Source organism: Fragaria vesca, linkage group LG4 (assembly GCF_000184155.1).
Source record: "Fragaria vesca subsp. vesca linkage group LG4, FraVesHawaii_1.0, whole genome shotgun sequence".
In the NCBI taxonomy this organism is placed as follows: domain Eukaryota; kingdom Viridiplantae; phylum Streptophyta; class Magnoliopsida; order Rosales; family Rosaceae; genus Fragaria; species Fragaria vesca.
In genome coordinates, this window is record NC_020494.1 from 1,557,234 (window position 1) to 1,577,152 (window position 19,919).

Genomic DNA, 19,919 nt, shown 5'->3' on the forward strand with positions numbered 1-19,919 from the left:
CTAGAATTCCATTTTGGCCAGAATTCCATCTTTCACATATGTAACAACGTAACTATAGTTAGTGTTAGTAAATCAATAACCTTTCTTTTTAAAAAAAAAAAAATAAGTACTTTAAATCCATTAATCAATAAATACTGATTGCACTCTCTCCCCTCATTTCTCTCCATCACAAGAACCTGCAACTATGTATTGTGGCAACTCCACCACACTCAACAACCCCTAAATCTCTCTCTTTTTTTTTTTTTTACTAAAAGAGAAATTTTTATTCACACATCCTAAATCACTTGATACACATCCCAATTTTTTGGGTAATTATCTTTTCTCACACATTACCCACTTTACCCTTATTTTATTGTAAGCCAATATCGTCTTCCTCGAGTCTCCAACACAGTTCATCACCATCGTCATCTCACACTACATTATGTATAATCATATTTCAATAATTGAAAACAAGAAAGGATGACGAAAGAGTCTATAAAGATGATAATTTGAATTTCTTGGAGAGATTTCAACCTTCTAGCTTTGTTGTCAGGCTATGAAAAAGAAGAAACCCTAAGCTTCAAAACAATAATACAATCGACCTCATGTCAACTATGTTTGAAGTTTTAATATTGAAATTATTTTTTAGGTGATTCAGACATTTAGTAGTTTGGTTTGGAGGCAACCCAAATAGTTGACCTGCATCTTAGTTTGTTATTACATATGATCCAATTTTACAGTTGCAATGTTATAGAAGGTAAATATATAGACTTTTAAGATTATGATTATGCTGGACACACGATGAGAATAACAAAATCAAAGAAACGTTCATCTTCTGGGTTTAAGGTTTAGAATTGGACAATTTTTTTTCTTTATCTCAAATTAGTTATGAGAGTAAAGGTGTAATTAAAAAACCTTTTAAAAAAAAGGAATGTGCATTTAGTGTTAGGGGATGTGTGAATAAAATTTCTCTTACTAAGGGGGGTGTATTGTATATGGAATTAGTGGAAGTTTTAAAGAAGTCTATGGAATTTGAAAATTTAGGTGTATTCAATACAGACTTTTAAAAATCTATCAAAGTCTGGGTGTATTCAACTAGATTTTAAAAAATCATTATGAATTCCATCAAAGTTCAAAGGTATTCAATTAAGACTTTTTAAAATGAATAGAAGTTCAGATGTATTCAAAATATCATTCATACTTATGGAATTAATAACTCATGGATAATTGTGGACTTTGTAGTGTAAATTACACACACCAAACTCCAATATTTTTCCATCCACTAGAGCAAAGATTTGGAAAAGTCTACGATAGACTTTCTCTTTACATGTGAATAGGTTGATCCTACAATACATCATCTTTTTTTTCTTTTTATAATATTTTGTGCTATCAATATTCTATTCTACCTATTCTTTTCAATGTTTTTTTAATGTTAATATTTTGTTGTATTTCAATTGTAATGCTTGTAACCCTCGATAACCTAAATGTTATATACTAACTCTTGATATTAGAACCACATGATCATATATTATTATATTAGCGTACATGAATTAAACTGTGAACATCTAATGTCCCACTTTAGAATATGTGTCTTTCGTTAACGTACAAGTATGCATGTTGTTAAGTTAATATAGTTTTTTTTTGTTACTTATGTTTATGTATTTCAATCAAATATTACAACGGTATGCATCGAAATTAGATAGATGAGCACTAAACTTATAATCGGTGTCATTATGTGTTTGTTATTGCATCTTTATTTTTCTTTTCCTTTTATGTAACTCTGTAAGTATTAAGAAATCTACATAAGTCATGCATATGAAATCTGTAGATTTCAGAAATCAGTTAAAAGTCTGTGATTAAAAAATCGAATGGTTTTTAAGAAATCAGTGAAAAGTCTATGAACTTTTCAAAGAGTCTATAGAACTTTTCAAAAAAGTCAATTGATTAAAATAAGTCTGTATGAATCCAAATACAATACACCCTCTAAAAATGATATATTTTTTTTTTGATCTGGCATATACCCGAAGGTAGAGGAGAGATGAACATCTGGAATTGCAGAAAAATAAAGAGATAGAACATATGCATTTGGGATAGCAAAAATGGATATAGAATTTGGGTTTTCAAAGTTCAAATTGAAATATTCGACCAAAAAAAAAAGTTCAAATTGAAATATAGGTATATGATATTGAGGAGAAACTGAATTGGGGATTGAGGAGATTTTTCTTGGTTCAAGTTGGATTCTCAGAACTTACTGATTCAAATTTGCAGACTTGCAATTGAGGTTGAGTTGCGGTGGTCAAGAGAGAGAAAAGAAAAAGAGAATATGAAGATGAACATCTAAAGGATTCAAATTTGCCCACTGCAGAGAGTAAAAGTTGCTGGGAATTTTATCTTGATCTGGAACAGACCCGGAGGTAGATGAGAGATTTGGGAAGATGAGAGATTTGGGAGTTGCCGGCAATGCAAAGTTGCAGGTTCTGGTGATGGAGAGAAATGAGGGGAGAGAGAGCAATCAATATTAATTGATTAATTAATTTAAAAGCTATTTTTTTAGAAATGAAAAGTTACTGATTTACTAACACTAACTATAGTTAAGTTGTTTTCATCAAAAAAAAATTATAGTTAAGTTGTTACACATATAGCAAGTTTTAATTAGGTGGCTATACTGTGACCAACTTAGTTGTGGTCGGCAAATTTGAATATAGAAAATTCTAGTATACAGCGCGATATGATATACAGATCCCACTAAAAGCCAAAATAGCTGATGTCATCAATAGCCTTTTCAAAAAATGTAACCGGAGAACCTTCCCAACAAGTTTTACTTTTAGTAAATATATTTTTCCTCTTATCTCTTACCATATAAAATTTTGACGGAGCGTAGTGGGTCTATATTTATGAATTTGTTTATTTTGACATTTTACAGTTGAAATCTATCCTCTATACTCTAAGGTAAACAGTTAATTTTTCATTATCATAATTTCGCTTCTTACTAGAACACAATTGCTTTGCCATCTGCAAAGAAACTAGAGATGAATTGCTAGAAGAACAGAAACAATTGATAATCCTTAAAAATTTTAGATCAACACTTGATAGAGAAGATCCTAATTATTAGGATAATATCTATTTGGTTCAGAGAAAAATCTATAGAGTTCAAAAGAACATTAAGGTTATTAAAGAAATTCTTGAAGTATACCAAGAACTTTTAGATTATCTCAGAATAGGGTAAGTTGGTCTCGAGCAGATCACCTTGAACATATTTACACTTTGAGTAGATTGATTTATTTCACCTCGAGCAGATTTCACCTCGAATAGATTTCACCTCAAGCAGATTATCTCGAGCCAGATTACTAGCAGAGTACTCTGATAGATTTACTGGTATCAGAGCCTAGCCTTTAGCTGGTGCTCAAAAGAAATCCCAAGATGGGAACAGGAATTGAACAAATACTAGAAAAGCTTGAATTTCTAGTACAACAAGTTGATGCGAGGCATCAAGAATCTCTAGCAGAAGTGTCTAGACATATAGAATATCTAGAAGGAATTCCAAATATAGTCTATCAGCTGACTAAACTAGAAAGCAAAATAGACTATATTCAATCCCTTCCAGAATAGAAAGAAGAACTACTGGCAAAAGTCAATAGTAAGATAGAAGAGCTTAACCAGCAACAGGTAAAAATCTTAGATTATGTTCAAAACATAGTTGGAGAACATAAAAGGCTAAAAAATGAGAGCCAATCTAAGATGAATACCACAAAAACTCACGGATTCAAAGCATTGGAAGTTCCTCAAGGAAATTCTTCACCAAGAACTTTCCTTTTTGAACTAACAATGAGTCCAAGAGTTTTTGAATCCTCAGAAACTCCAAAGCTTAAAGATATAAGAGATATGAAGATGATGAGCATCTTTGGAAAGAAGAAAAGAGTACAACTGCTAAACTCCGAAGAATTCGAATACAATGAATTAGAAAGTAATGTCAGGAATTCAGCAATTCCAAAATTCGAATTCAATCAAATTTATAAAAGAGGAAATTTTGATTTGTTGGATAGCCATCAATTCAAAATTTTAGAGTTTACCACTCCAGGAACAACAGGAGAAACAGATCTCCTCGTAGTAACACCTGAAGAGGTGGCTAAGGCTAGAAAAAGAAATTATAAATTTATGCACATTGGAGCAGTCCAAGTAGGCATAAAACTACTGACCAGAGAAGGATTAAATTGTTCAGTTCTATGTGTTTTACAAGACAATAGACTAATAGATTTTCAGAAAAGTTTGCTAGGAACTCTTCAAGCATCTCTATGCAATCAAGTTGCATACTTCAACTGCTTCCCAAACTTTTCAACAAGCTTGAATGATGCTGCTCACTGTTTAAGACTGAGAGTCAAAACAGATGGCACATCTATGAAAGAAGGCATTCCAGAACTTGCTATAGTTTATAGGATTTACTATAAACTAATGAGTACAACGGTAGAGCCAAAAACCAGGCTATCAAATATCTCTAGCCTTACTACTGGATTCCTCACAAACCCAAGAAATCATTCAGAACAGATTCATAAGGTTACTTGGGATGAGGTAACGTTTCCACTAGAGTGGAAATTCTCTAGCCCTAAAGAAAAGCCAGAAAGTGCGAGGGCAGCTATTTATGAAAACAGGAGAACGGGAGACGTGAATCTCAAGTTCGAAGGACATAGGAGAAGTGATGCAACCCTCGAATGTCTAAGAAATGACAACTCAAGATTACTTAGGAGATGCAACACTTCTAGAGAAGGAAGTACTTCTAGAGATTTAAGTACTTCTAGAAGTACTAGAATTATAATTAATGATGAATCTATTCCAGTAGTGGAAGAAGATTTAGAAGAACTTCACAGAGAAGTAAACATGCTAAAATCAGAAGGACTTTATGAGCTTTCTGATGAAGCAGACAACTGTAAAGATCCCGCTCATCTAGAGCAACTGATTGAAGAAATAAAAAATTTTAATCTTGAAAAAAGAAGAAAAGTCGAAAAAAAAGTCTTTCCTTACCACGATGTCAAAATGAAAGATGGAGAAAGCTCCTCAAGACATCCACAGACTGCCATTATCAAAATTGGTAGAGATACAAAACCTCTTGAAAGAAAAGAGCCTACAGGAAAGAGAGATGACAGAAACTCTCAAAGATTTGTCCCAGAACTAAGCATACCAAAAATACCAATATCACAGCATGGTAACTGGTTAGATCTGGAAAAGGCTCTAGATAAGAAGAAAGCCATAGATGACTGGGTCAATGCAATGTTTATGGCAGCTTGTACAACTTATGGAAAGTTTGAGGCACAAGACCTACAAACAGTCTATCAAGCTACTCTTACAGGAATGACAAAGAAATTTTATCTTGCTTGGAAAGAAACCCAAAGGGGTAGAGTATGACTAGAAACCATAAAAGATGATAAATCTCCAACAACCTTTGCTACACCAATCTATAAGCAATTTTGTGGAGATATATCATTTGTTGGTGATAAAGCTAGAGAAACAGCCAGAACCAACATATATGCTTTCAAGATATGCAACATGGCTTATTTTGAAGAATATTTGAATGAGTTTCAAGATTACTGCACCATAGGAGATATGGAGAATATAGATTTGATATATCTTCTATATAGGAAACTCTCAAAGCCGTGGAGGACGGCTGTAAAAAAGAGCATAGATGTCAAACCTCTAGAAAGACTCTCAGTTGGTGGAGTAGCAAAAAGAATTAGAGAGTTGATGAGGGCACAGTGCAAAGCAAACATAAGAGCTAAAGTTGCAAAGAAACAGCTTAAACGAGCTGATAATTTTTGTACTAAACTCCTAGAGGTTCCTTCCAATTGGGGTTGTAAAGAACCAGATCAACACAAAAGGAGGAGAAAAGAAAAGAAATTTCACAAACGTTTCGGAGGAAACAAGAAGAGAAATTGGAATTTCAAGAAAAGTTCTAACTACAAAAGGGAGAAGCATAATCCTAAAAAGTGATTTTTCAAAAAGAAAAAATCATCGCATGGAAAATCAACTTCTCAGGAGTCTGAAAAGAAGAAAACATGCAGATGTTGGTTATGCAAAGTAGAAGGACATTATGCTAATGAGTGTCCTAAGAAATAAAAAAGAACTTCAAAAGCTCTTTTTAAAGAATATGAAGAGGTCATGGAGATGGCCAACATGAAGGGATTTGAAGTAGTTTACTCTGAGGAAGAAGACAACATGTCTGTCTACTCAGCATGGTCAGAAGAAGATTCTTTAGAAGAATCTGAATATGATTCAGAAGAAGATTGTAAACCTAGAGAGGTTTACCTTCTTGAAGTCAAAAACTGGGAAGAAAACACTACAGAAGAAATAGTTTCTTCTTATAGTGTAAAACCAGGAACATTTACCTGTGATTTTTGTTTGTCTTGAAAAGGATGGTCTTCCCATATCATGTGAAAAGTTAGGAAAAACTTATCACAAAGAATGCTTCATAGCTGAAGCAAGAACGAAAACAAAAAATAGTTCAATAAGTCAGCTTGTTGAACAAGAATATGAAGATTACTTTCTATGAGATAGAAGAAAGAAAAGAAATATTGAGAACAGAAATTCAAAGAATTAAACTTGAAAGAATGGAATTTGATAAAACCTTAGAGGAGGTAATATCATTCGATACAACTTCAGACAGACCACCATCATTAAGTAATGTCCACAAAAATTGGCACAGTCAATTCATGATGCTAAACTTGACGTTGAAATCCACATAAATAGAACACATTCCTTAAGCATTGACAGAATTTATATCTCTAGCCATGCTACTTATTCGGGTGCAACCACGACCCCAAGTGCAACAATTAAAAGCACACGGCTTACTTTAGCCATTCCACAAGAATGATTCTAAATGCCAAAACCTTTGGACCCGACAAACCCACTTTTATTTTTTTTTCTACCTCCAATAATATATTAATCTGATAGAAGAATACAAACTGAAAATCAGATATGCTCAATTCTCCTACACCTCCCAGGCGCCACGACTTCCCACAAAAAAGACTCTTCGATAACCGAGCTTGCAGCACCAAGTTAACCATCGAATATATTAAATTTTTTTCCATAATATGCCCACTACTACACATTTTGGTTCACCATCCAACGAAAACTATAAATTCAAGGAAGAATCAAGACTCATGGCCAATCTTTGTGCAAGTTCCAGAATAAATAACTTAAAATTCATGAAAGTCAAGTCCCACAACTTCGAGCTCAAAAGCTCCACAAATCACCGACGTCCACTAGAACCTGTTTCAAAAACGCACTAGAAACCAACATTTAATAGTGGTTTCAACTAATCACCCTGACACCAACGGATGAACACACCACCAAATAGTGAAGACCTCCCAAATTAAACTTGGATCAATAAGCGGTCCCTCCACAATACGATCCTGAGAAGAGACGTCGTTCAACCTATCCATACATCTACCATTCACCATATTAAATCTCTTAATAAACCTTGACTCGAAATGCTTCTTGAGTCAACAGGGAAAAACCCTCTTCCATAAGGCTACAACATATCTACAACGACACAAACCATCTAATCAACATAACAACACGACTTCCAGTCTACTACAAAGAATTTACGGCTCCATGGTTCGTCGCTTAATCGAACCCAGATTCACTTAGGAACACCACTAAATTTATCAATGATCCATGGCTACAACACAACAATCAATTCTTCATTTGCCTCAAAAAAAAAAAAAAAAACTTTCGACAAAATAACCAGAATCTCTATCCTTCAAATCGAAGAATTTGGAATTCGCACTCTATAATTTCAAGCTCTGAGGATGCTACCCAAAAACAATAGTAGGAATAATTTATATATTCCCACACACACCACAACCAAAACTTTGCTCCATCTCACCGAATTAGAAATAAGGTGAGAACAAATCCTCCCATTGTTGTGTTGTAGTTAGTCACCCATTGCGAACGAAGTGATGTTAGCAAACAAACTTCGATCTCAAATTCAAAACTTACATCACTACTCGAAACAATGCAGCTTGAAATTACTATGGACACCCACGCACTCTTGCTCCATAATTCAGTGGGCTTTATTCCACTGCTACCACTTCCACCAGCTCCACACAACTGCTATAGAATACCCATGACAACACGTAATAAATTCACCAGGTGTTGTCGTAAAACTGGAGTGACCACAACCATCCTGCTCTCACTCCACCATTACTTTTCAATTCCATTTAAATTTATCATCTTCCCAAACACTCAACAAATCTGGAAACCACACTTCAACACCTAGAATTCCGAAAGAATCCATAATGGTCCCACGATTAAAATCATACAACTAACATCTCATTCCACGACTCCAAATTTGCTTGAAACTCAAAACATTTAGTGCCACCACTCAAATTCTAAAATTTCCCGACTGTGGCACAACAACAAGTTGTCACAACGCACTGACCAATGACTTTTGTAAAACCAACAACCCAAGGAAAAGCAACCCAAGTCATTTCACTTAGTGCTTTAACAAACTTCAACTAACCCACAATAGAGACCAAAATCATCAGAAATCTTATTATTCATCGACTACTATTATCCGTCATATCCAAAAGATATTACCACCACCATCTTAATAAATTGCTCAAAAGATAAAAACTTATCCATAATTAGAGTTGTAGGAACCAGAATATGTGCTGACATAACCAGCATTATCCCAAAATGTTTCCAACTGCTTTCTGTTGCGGATAAAAATAGTCGGCAAATTGGCCTTCAATCATGACTTATCTAAATTGACATTTAGCTTTTTATGTAGCAATGCCTTACAACGCAATCACTAGCCAAAAATCCCACGTGACTAAATCGCTCAAGCTTAAGGTCCGCAACAACTCATAAAGGTACCTCCAAGAGTTACTATAGGTACCCCACCATAACACTTCAACTAACTTAAACATCAAAAGAATACACCACTACTTCGAACTTTCTTTCCAACTATTTTCTCCCATAAATCACTTAACATGATGTCAAGATTTTCTATCGGACTACTACGACTGCTTACTTGCCCATCATAAATAGAAAACTCCCAGGGCATAAATTCAAACATTTCACTTACCACAGATTCGCACAAAATGCCCAACCTAGCATCTTAATCATCAGCCAAACAAACATTGATCAAAAGAAAAGAATGCTGCCACGCTTATGAGTTCCCAACTCGCAATTGAACTCTAACAATTTATGATATCAACTTGATAACTCTTGGAAAAAGGCATAATCCATACACTTTTTCAATACTCAAAGCATAATGATTTACTTAAGAGGTCGGTGTACGAAGGCATAGTCTTAGAGATGTAGGACATTTATGGCACACTACAGTCCATAAATAAAATAAGAACAACTACATCACAAACTTAATCAACACAAAGTGTCTAAAGCATATAATGCTAATCGATCCGCCGCGGTCGGACCATCACTCTATAGACACTAAGCATGACCAAGAATATGAGGTAGTGCTAAAAAAAAGGGAAAAGAATCGAATAACCTAATGCTCTGATACTAACTGTCAGGACCCACCCCGAATTTCACCCTGAAACCCGAAGTAAATCTTGCGGGGACAACCTCTATGGAAAGTTTACCGAAAATTCGGCATAACCTTCCTTCAAAATGGACAACCCTTCCTAATAATACCTGAGAGGTGACAGGAGAAACAATTTGCAAAGAAGAAACGTGCAATCCTTTTACAGAGGTAAAAGAAGATCTCCCACACCAAAATATACGTCAAGTAAAGACAGTCTCTACAAGCAGATTCAGTAATTATATGGAAATTGGATTAAAATTTCCAAAATACAAGAAATATCATCTACATGCATTTATAGATATTGGATATGGATTCAGCTTAGCAAAGAAGTTTGCTATACCAGAAAAATATTAGACAGAAGATCCAAGAAAAAGTGTCGTTGGAAGAATCATAGAAGGAAGGCACATTCTCATGAATACAATTGCTAAGAAGGTTAAAATCACCATCAGAGGTGGAGATTTTATCATTGAGGAACTTTGGCAATCAGAAAATCAAGATGCTGATATACTGTTAGGAAATGAGTTCATCCTACAACAAACCTTCATACAAAAGACACCCCTAAACCTAAAAGGTTTTGAAAAGGGCGAAAAAATCTTCTGGACAAAGCGACTAAAACACTCTAGAAGCGTAGTTGGTCCCGGATTCACATCACAATATCAGAAGTCGTAGCAAAATCATGGTGATCTTTATAAGCCAAAATTTGAAGAAATCTTACAATATAAGCAGTACAGGCTGCAAGAAGAAGTACTTCAAAATGAAGAATTTTCAAAAGAAGAAGAAGAAGAAGACGAAGAAGAGATCAATGAAGAAATCAGTTTCGTCCAATAACATAATCTCAAATATTTTGAAACCAAGCTGGAGCAGCAGAAAAAGCATACCCTTGGTGAAATTAAGGATATGCTAAAACAAAACATTAATATAAACCCATTGAGGTTTAGGAAAAAGACTCAGTGGTCTGTGAATTAAAACTTCATGACATGAATGCCATCTGTCATGTAAAAGCAATCCCTCAATACAAAGAAGAAGATCAGAAATAATTCAGAAAAGATATAGCTGATCTCTTGGAAAAAGGGTTGATAAGACCATCAAACAGTCCTCATCATGCTCCTGCTTTCTATGTCAGGAATCATGCTGAACAAGTATGAGGTAAAGCAAGAATGGTGATTGATTACAGAGATGTTAACAAAAAGACTGTTAAGAATGGCTATCAAATAGCACAGGCAAGAGTGCTGATTAATAGGCTCAAAGGAGCAAAAGTTTTCTTAAAATTTGATGCAAAATCCGGATTTTGGCAAGTTAAAATGCACCCAGGTAGCATCCCTCTTACTGCCTTCGGAACTCCACAAGGACATTACGAATGGTTAGTAATGCCATTTGGCTTGAAATAAGCTCCATCAATTTTTCAAACAAAGATGGATAATATTTTCAAACATGTGGCCGATTTTTGTGTTGTCTATATTGATGATATATTGGTGTTCTCCAAAACCAAAGAAGACACTACCAGAAGAAAGACTTTAGCCGACGAAAAAAAAAAACCAGGCCGACGAATCAATTTTTCGTCGGCTAAAGCAGACTTTAGCCGACGAAATTTTCCTTCGTCGGTTAATTTTTATTTTCGTCGGCTATAGTCAACTTTAGCCGACGAAATAAAAAATTCGTCGGTTAAAGAATTTATTTTCGTCGGCTAAAATCACATTTCGTCGGCTAAAGAATTTATTTTTGTCGGCTATAGCCGACGACTTTAAACATTCTTTAGCCGACGAAAATAAATTTCGTCGGCTAAAGTTCTTTATATTCGCAGATTTGGACAACAGCTCATTTGAGAAAAAAAAACAGGAGAAGAAAAAACGGGAGAAAGAGTTTGGGTGTTGTTGAAATCTGTCCATAATTAAGAAGTGGAGCTATATATAGGTACGTACATGTGTATATATGTTGATTTTGAGTTTTATTTGAGTTTATCGATTTTGAGTGTGATTGAATTGATAGATTTTGAGTACGTTGGATGTATATATATATATGTGTGTTGATCGATTTGGTTGATGATTTGATAATATATATGAAGTTGTTGTTAATAAGTAGTAGATATATATATATATATGTTAATTAATTTATAATATTGTGTTGATGATGATTTTGTGATGATGTTGATATATATAAATTGTTATGTAATTCTTAATTAAGTATATCTATATATATATGTGTGTTAATTAATTTGTTATCAATTAGTTGTAGTACGTAGAATATATATATATAAATGAATTGAAATTTTATATATGGTATAGAATTTAATTAATAATTAGCTAGCGTTATACATATATATTTTGTTATATTTTCAGGATCGGATATGGATAAGAGTTGGATTTCGCTTCCAAAATAGGACAAAAGATATGGTAAAGGAATTATGAGTTTTCTGGAATATGCGCTGGCTAATGCTAACGGGAATACAATTTTCTATTGCCCGTGCATGAAATGTCAATGTCGCAACGATATGCATCGATTTGCGATTGACAAAGTATGGCAGCACCTGAAGAGTAACGGGTTTTGGGAGAAGTACACATGTTGGTTATATCACGGTGAAATATCATCTGGGGGTCCGCATGATCATGGCCAATTTTCTGAGACGGGCAGTACATCCAACGATCCAACAACGGTCTTCATCAACGACATGTTTCCTTATGAGAGCGGTGTATGCACTCAAGGACAGTATATGCTTGACCCGGTGCAGCCATTCCCTAGAGCTGTCAACACTGCTGGTATTGACAAGTACAACAAACTGCTTGCTTTCCAACAGACCCTTGTATACCCCGGTTGTCAGAAGACCATTCTTGAAAGTGTGATAGACGTAATGAAGATTAAAGTTGAGACAAAATCGACTGTGAAAGCTGTTAATGATTATCTACAGTACACTATTTCGATGCTGCCTCACGGTCATCGTCTTCCTACCACTCATCATAAGGTCCGATGTATCCTGAAAGATCTTGGGCTTTCCTACATCAAGATCCATGCATGTAGATATGACTGCGTTCTCTTTTGGGGTAAAGATCCAGAAGGGAATGACCTTGGTGGCCTTGACGCATGTCCGGTATGTCACACTGACAGGTATAAGCTGACTCCTGCAGGCAACAGGAAACCTGTAAAGGTACTTCGGTATTTCCCTTTGAGGGATAGGTTGGAGCGGTTGTACATGTCTTCACACACGGCCGAAGCTATGAGATGGCATGCTGATAGGGAATTGCATGACTAAGATACCCTTATACACCCTGCTGACAGGGAGGCTTGGAAGCATATAGACAGGGAGTTTCCTCATTTTGCGTCAGAGGTCCGAAATGTGAGGCTCGAGCTCTCATCCGACGGGTTCAACCTTTTTGGCAACATGAGTCTTCAATATACTGTATGGTCGGTGATTTTGGTACCGTACAACCTTCCTCCATGGATGTGCATGAAGAAGGAATACAATATGTTAAGTTTGTTGATTCCGGGGCCCAGTTATCCAGGAAAGTGTCTCGATGTGTATTTGAGACCTTTGATTGAAGAGCTTAAATTTTTGTGGGACGTTGGTCATCCCACTTATGACAAGTACATGCACAAGATGTTCCAGATGCATGTCATGGTTGTTGGTACCATCAATGATTTTCCTGCCCGTGGGATGTTGTCGGGCAACGTTGTTAGGGGATACAGGGCTTGTCCAGAGTGCCTTAGCGATGAGGGGAGCAGCAGTCATTGCAACAAGATATGCAAATTGGGTCACCGTACTCTCCTTCCATATGATCACGAATGGCGGCTCGATGCACAGGCATTTGATGGGATCATAGAAAACGGTGTGCCTCCCAGAAAATAGGCATTTGATGGGATCATAGAAAACTGTGTGCCTCCCAGAAAATGGACGGGGGAAGAAATTTTAGCAGTGCTTAATGAGTACGATTTTGGGCAGCTCAACAATCATCCCAACATTGTGGCGGCAATACCTGAAAGACCCGACAGGTACAAATTCGGGTTTTTTTAATTTACTGGAATGGACTTATAGCCGACGAAAAACGCCTTAATTCGTCGGCTAAAGTTTTTTTTTTTTTTTTAAAATAAATTTTAGCCGACGAAATACGCTTTAATTCGTCGGCTAAATCCCTATAAAGCCGACAAAATAAACTATTTTCGTCAGCTTTAGTTATTTTTTATTTTTTTATTACAAACTTTAGCCAACGAATATTTTAAATTGTTCGTCGGCTAAAGTTGGAGAAAAAACCGACGACATGTCTTTCATCGGCTAAACTCTAGGACTATAGCCGACGAATACCTTAAATATTTCGTCGGCTAAAGTCTGGGAAGATAACCGACGACATTTTTTTCGTCGGCTAAACTCTGGTCTATAGCCGACGACTTCTACATGTGTTGTCGGCTAAAGTCACCACAGACGACATTTTCCCAACGAAATCTTAACCGACGAATTAAGCTGACAAGCCGACGAAAATTTTTCGTCGGCTAAAGTGCTTGTCCTGGTAGTGAGAACACATGAAACATTTATATGAGGTAGTTAAGCTGATAGTTCAGCATGGAATTATCCTAGGAGAAAAGAAAGTCTTTTTAGTCCTAGATGAGATTGATTTTTTAGGATTAAACATAAAAAATGGAGTCATCAAGCTCCAACCTCATATCCTGGAGGAAATCTGGAAATTCCCAGATAAAATTCCATATACCAAAAGTCTACAGAGATTTTTAGGTGTCATAAATTATGGAAGAGATTTCCTTCCTAAAATTGTTGGATTAACAGCAATGTTGTCTCCAAAAACAAGTTCTAAGAGAACTTGGAAATCACAGAAGATGATGAAAAGATTGTCAGGCAAATTAAAAACCTACGTAAAAATTTGCCACCATTTCATCAACCTGAAGAAAATGATGAGATCATTCTTCAAATAGATGCTAGTGACAATTTTTGGTTTGGTGTTGTTCTCGCAAGAACTCCAGGCACCAACACAGAAAAAATCTTAAAGTTTTGTAATGGCAAGTTCAGCCCTACAGAGCAGAATTATCCCACAGGGGAAAAGGAAATTCTTGCGGTAAAGAAAACAATTGAAAATTCTCTCACCTTTTTAGGAAAACCATTTATTGTGCGCACAGATTGCGCAAGAGTTAAGAATTTTAAAAATTTCAAGCTTGATAGGGCTGTTGATAGGGGTAGATTAGCAAACTGGCAATTATTTTTTAATGAATATGATTATAATGTGGAATTAATTGCAGGTAAAAAAAATTATCTTCATGACGCCTTAATTAGAGAATTGGCAATGTCCAGCAGAAGTGAAGGAAGCGACGAAAGTCGTAATCCTAGAAACAGAAGACCAGGAAAAGAACTAGAACAACCAGAAGAAATCAAAAGAGTTCTTAAGAGTTTCTTGTTGTGTCCTAAAAGACCAGGCACAACTGATCAATCCCAAGGTAAAGGATTGGCTAGCCCGTCTTAAACGGCAGACGGTAAAGGCTTAACAAGACCGTTGATGGCTGCTGCTTTGCCAAAAAGCAGACTTACTCCTAAGAGAGTCCTAAATGTTCATGGTTACCAATTAAATACTTTCCTGAACCAATTTTTCGTTGTGGCAAAAAATTAGTTTTCTACCAGAAAGCCTTGCTCGATAATTTAATGTTTGCTTTTCAGGAAAATGATTTAGGACTCATGATACAATCGCTTCAAGCTCTGTCAGAAGAATTGCATGAAGCGCACCAAGGGAATAAACAACAGAGTGTTGTCCCAGTGAATTTTTTCAAGGTAAAATACCTTGAAGGTCCAGAAAGTGCTAGAGTTCCTGTTCTAGCGTTGAAAGAATCAGAGTGGTTTAAATTTCATGATAGCATTGGAATTCTTGTGACCGAGTCCTGCCAGAAACACTTTTTACTGTCCCAGGACCATATCCAGGAAGATATGTTGTGAATGTTAAGAGTAAACATCCTCAAGAACATAAGCTTTGGCTAGTTGAAAATGGCTTTGTTCATAATATGTGGACAAAATCAAATGATGATCTATAAGGATTGCCAGCCATTATTGTCAATACAGTTAAGAATGTTAGAAAGTCAAACTTCATTCTCAGGCTTAAGTTTAGATCCACACCTCCTGAGTGGGTGCAGAAGAAAAATGGAGAAACAGAATACATATCTCCATACCACTATGTAAGAATTATCCAAGGGCAATACTTAGAGCCTGCTTGTCAGGGATACAATGGGTAACCTAACTCTAGTATCCCATGGAAGAAAGCCATGTCCCTAGAATATATCAAGAAAATCATCGAGGATGATCAAGAGAATACTTATCTTGTATTTGGAGAAAAAATAATTGTTACCGCCTATGACCATCCTGAGGTCGTTAGCAGTGATTTATTTTTATCTCTCAAGAAAAGAGAAATTGATTCCACCTTAGTATGTGCTCAGTGGATTGAAAAGATTGAAAATGACAAGCACTACAAGGTGTATGAAGATACCGACATGGAAGAAAATGAAAGAAATGCAAGAAGCAGATATGAAGATCCTGTATTGGGCAATAATTCTGAAGATTTCGAAGACATGTGATCTTTTTCTTATCAAGAAGGAATCTGCTTTAGTTAGTGAATGAATAATGGAGCTGCCAGCTAGTGGAAGACTATTAAAATGCCAGCTAATGGCAGAATAATGGAGCTGTCTTTTACTGTTTTTAAGTTGCATTTCAATTCCAATTTGAGTTCCGCTGCCTATATAAGGAACCTTAAGTCTTAGTGTAGAGAGATCAAAAAATTGAGCAGAATCATTTTCTCTCAAAAAGTAAGAAAGTCTTAGCAATGTGTTCTTTCTAGTTCGAGTGAGTGTGAAGTGTGGTGTGCAGTGTGCCTTTTATTCCAAGTAAGTGTTTGTAATCCTAAGTTATGAGTAACTAAAAAGTGAGGCTCTGGGTTTCAATCTGTATTTATGCTTGGATAAATAAATTCTACTTGGTGCCCAATATCCCGTCGCAAAAATATTTTTTATTATTCTGTTATATTTCTGCATTTTCCCTGTTAAGTTAATATTATCTCTGCATTTTAATTAAAACCATTTCTATTTAGACAGCAGTGATTCCGCCATATTTAGTAACCAGGTCGACCATAGGTCTTTAGGTGAATTTTTGGCATGTTGAATGCTAGTTCTTTCTAGGAGTGTTTTTAGTTATTTACAAGTAATAGTAACCTTGTAGTAAAAAAACCTGTTGTACAAATTTCTATTAGGTCATCTTTTGCCACTTGTTATACATATATTATAAAATAATAGAAAAGCAGTCTGCATCCCATGCAGCGCTGCACTATAAACATACCCATTTATATAAAGTAAACCATGCTGTCATGAGACAATGGATTAGCTTCAGTGACGGAGGATAGTTATAGGGTCTCTGGGCTACAGCCCAGATAGTTTTAATTGATTTTAATAGTTAGGCTTATAACTCAGCTGATGAACATGTAAAAAATATAAATGTTATGCTTTGTAGCCCACCCAATTCCCATAAATTGTATTTAGCTACATAACTAATTAACCAGAAAAATGAAAAATAAAATAAAATCTAGTGGAATTCATAATAGTTTATAGTTTTGAATTAGGTAATTTTCTTTTTCTTGTTACACTTCTCATTACAAACCTTTTTTTCTTTCCTTTTTTTCATGTATGAAGGATATAAATTCACTATTTAATCTACTTTTATTTATTATCATATTTTTATCATATAAAAGAAAATTTTAACCCAGCCTAAATTGAAATCTTGGCTCCGTCCCTGATTAGCTTATTAGCGCTTCTAACTTAGTAAAGTACGAAATGAATGAATAAGAGACGATGTCTAACTTTGCGACCTGGTTTATAAAATTAGTGATCTCATTGATATGACCTGTTCAAACTAAACATACCATTCCCCACCAAGGCCCCAAGACACCCAATGCAGGACAAAGAAAAGCGTCTACAATTATCTAATCTTTTATAAACCATGCGTTGCCAGATGATGATTGAACCAGACCAAAGATAACAACACAAAATACTACTTATTATGAATTGTTGAAAGACAAGAGGAGAAAAAAATGCAGTCACCTTGCCTGAAAGAGGTCACAGAAGTATGCATCAGCGGCTGCTGCTCCTCCTGCTCCTCCCCCTTATTCAAGTCTACAGCGTCTCACCACACCACCTCAAAGTCTGAAAGAACTTCTTCGGCTTGCCATCGTGACTTTGCAGCCAAAACTTCATCATTTATCTTCCCAAACACCCAGTTCACCAACCATGAGTCTATTCCATCCTTGCAGAAGTCCTTCTCTGACTTCACCAAGGCTTATCCCAGATACTATGAGACAGCAGAAGTGGACCAAATACGAGCTCAGGAGTACTACCATCTCTCACAATCCAATCACACCTGCCTTGATTATATAGGCATCGGTCTATTCTCCTCTTTCCAGCTGCACAAACAGGAATCATCAAAACAAATGGTACCCTCTTCATCCACTTCTCTATTGCCATCACCTCCAAAAAATTCAGATTACCCTTTCTTTAGTATATCCTACAAGACTGGGAATCTCAAGATGGAGCTTCTTCATGGCGGCCATGAATCAGAGCTGGAATCTGCAATGAGAAGAAGAATCATGAGTTTTCTTAACATTTCAGAAAACGATTACAGCATGGTTTTCACTGCCAACAGAACTTCAGCTTTCAAACTTGTTGCAGAATCTTACCCGTACAAAACTAGTAGAAAGCTTCTGTCAGTTTATGACTATGAGAGTGAGGCAGTGGAATCAATGATTAACAGCTCGGAAAAGAGAGGCGCCCAAGTCATGTCAGCTGAGTTTTCATGGCCAAGGCTGAGGATTCAGTCGGAAAAATTGAGGAAGATGATAGGAAGTAAGAAGAAGAAAAAGAAAAGAGGGCTTTTTGTCTTCCCAGTACATTCCAGAGTTACAGGTTCTAGATATCCTTACATATGGATGACTATAGCACAGGAGAATGGGTGGCATGTCTTAGTTGATGTTTGTGCCTTAGGACCAAAGGATATGGACAGCTTTGGCCTCTCTCTTTTTCAACCAGATTTCCTCATTTCTTCTTTCTACAAGGTGTATGGGGAAAACCCATCTGGCTTTGCATGCCTCTTTGTCAAGAAATCTGCTATTGCGGTCCTGGAAGCATCTATGAGTACAGGAATTGTAAACCTTGTCCCAGCACATGAATTTCTTCAAACAGGAGGGGAGTCCTCTGGTACCGACATAGAAGTTGAAGAGATATCTAAATTTCGTTTGCAACAAGATATATTGGATATATCACGTTCTTTCTCTGGTCTGATAACAAAACACAGTCGGCAGGGAACACCTGCGAAGAGATTAGAACAAGGAGAACTCTCTGACAGTGCAGAAGAAGGTGCATACTCAGAAGAACTGGAAATTTCAGGAGAATCCGAAAGGCTTGCCAAGAGTAGCAAAAATGGGAATCAAGAGGTTGTATGCAGGAGCTTGGATCAAGTGGATTCGCTGGGGCTAACACTGATCACTAACAGGGCAAGGTACCTGATCAATTGGTTGGTAAGTTCATTGAGAAAGCTTAAGCATCCTAACTCAGAGGGAGTTCCTTTGGTCAAAATATACGGACCAAAGATCAAATATGACAGGGGACCAGCTCTTGCATTCAATATATTTGACTGGAAGGGAGAAAAATTTGAGCCTGTTCTTGTCCAGAAACTTGCCGATAGAAACAACATTTCTCTTAGCTACGGATTCTTACACCATATCTGGTTCTCAGATAAGTATGCTGAAGAGAAAGGAAGAGTCCTAGAGAGAAGAGATAATGGAGCAAAGGAAATGGCTGCAAACAAGTTAAAGACAAAATCTGGTCCAGGAATAAGTGTGGTTACAGCTGCACTTGGGTTCCTAACAAATTTTGAAGACACATACAGGCTTTGGGCTTTTGTTGCACAGTTCCTAGACGCAGATTTTGTGGAGAAGGAGAGATGGAGATATACAGCTCTTAATCAGAAAACAATCGAAGTATAAACCATATATGTTTATTCTATTTGATAGAAAACTATACATTTTTTGCACACATGTTCTGTACATTTAGGATTTAAAATCAAAGGAAAACAGATGTACCGCCATTCATTATTTCAAAGAAATCTCAAACAGTTCATGATGTTTGCTGTGTAGTCATATATTGTGTTAGCTAAATGTCATTTTTGCACAAATTTATGTTAACGACTTCTTTTCATATTCTCAAATAGAGGGGGAAAACAAAGTGTCTTTTTTTTTTTTGTAACAGGGGCAAAACAAAGTGTCCAGAGAGAGGAGATTCACTTGATGCTCAGAAAAACTCGCTTTGTTCTAAAGGGAGTATTCTGAGTTAGAGCCATCCAAGTGATCGAACACCCCAATCCCAATATATGACAGTTGATGAAAAA

At 36.1% G+C, this 19,919-nt stretch overlaps 1 pseudogene; it reads right to left on the reverse strand.

The window, feature by feature from the left end:
* Positions 1–19,919, reverse strand: part of LOC101307111 — a pseudogene marked incomplete at both ends in the record, with an annotated part of 109,806 nt that overhangs the window by 73,008 nt on the left and 16,879 nt on the right.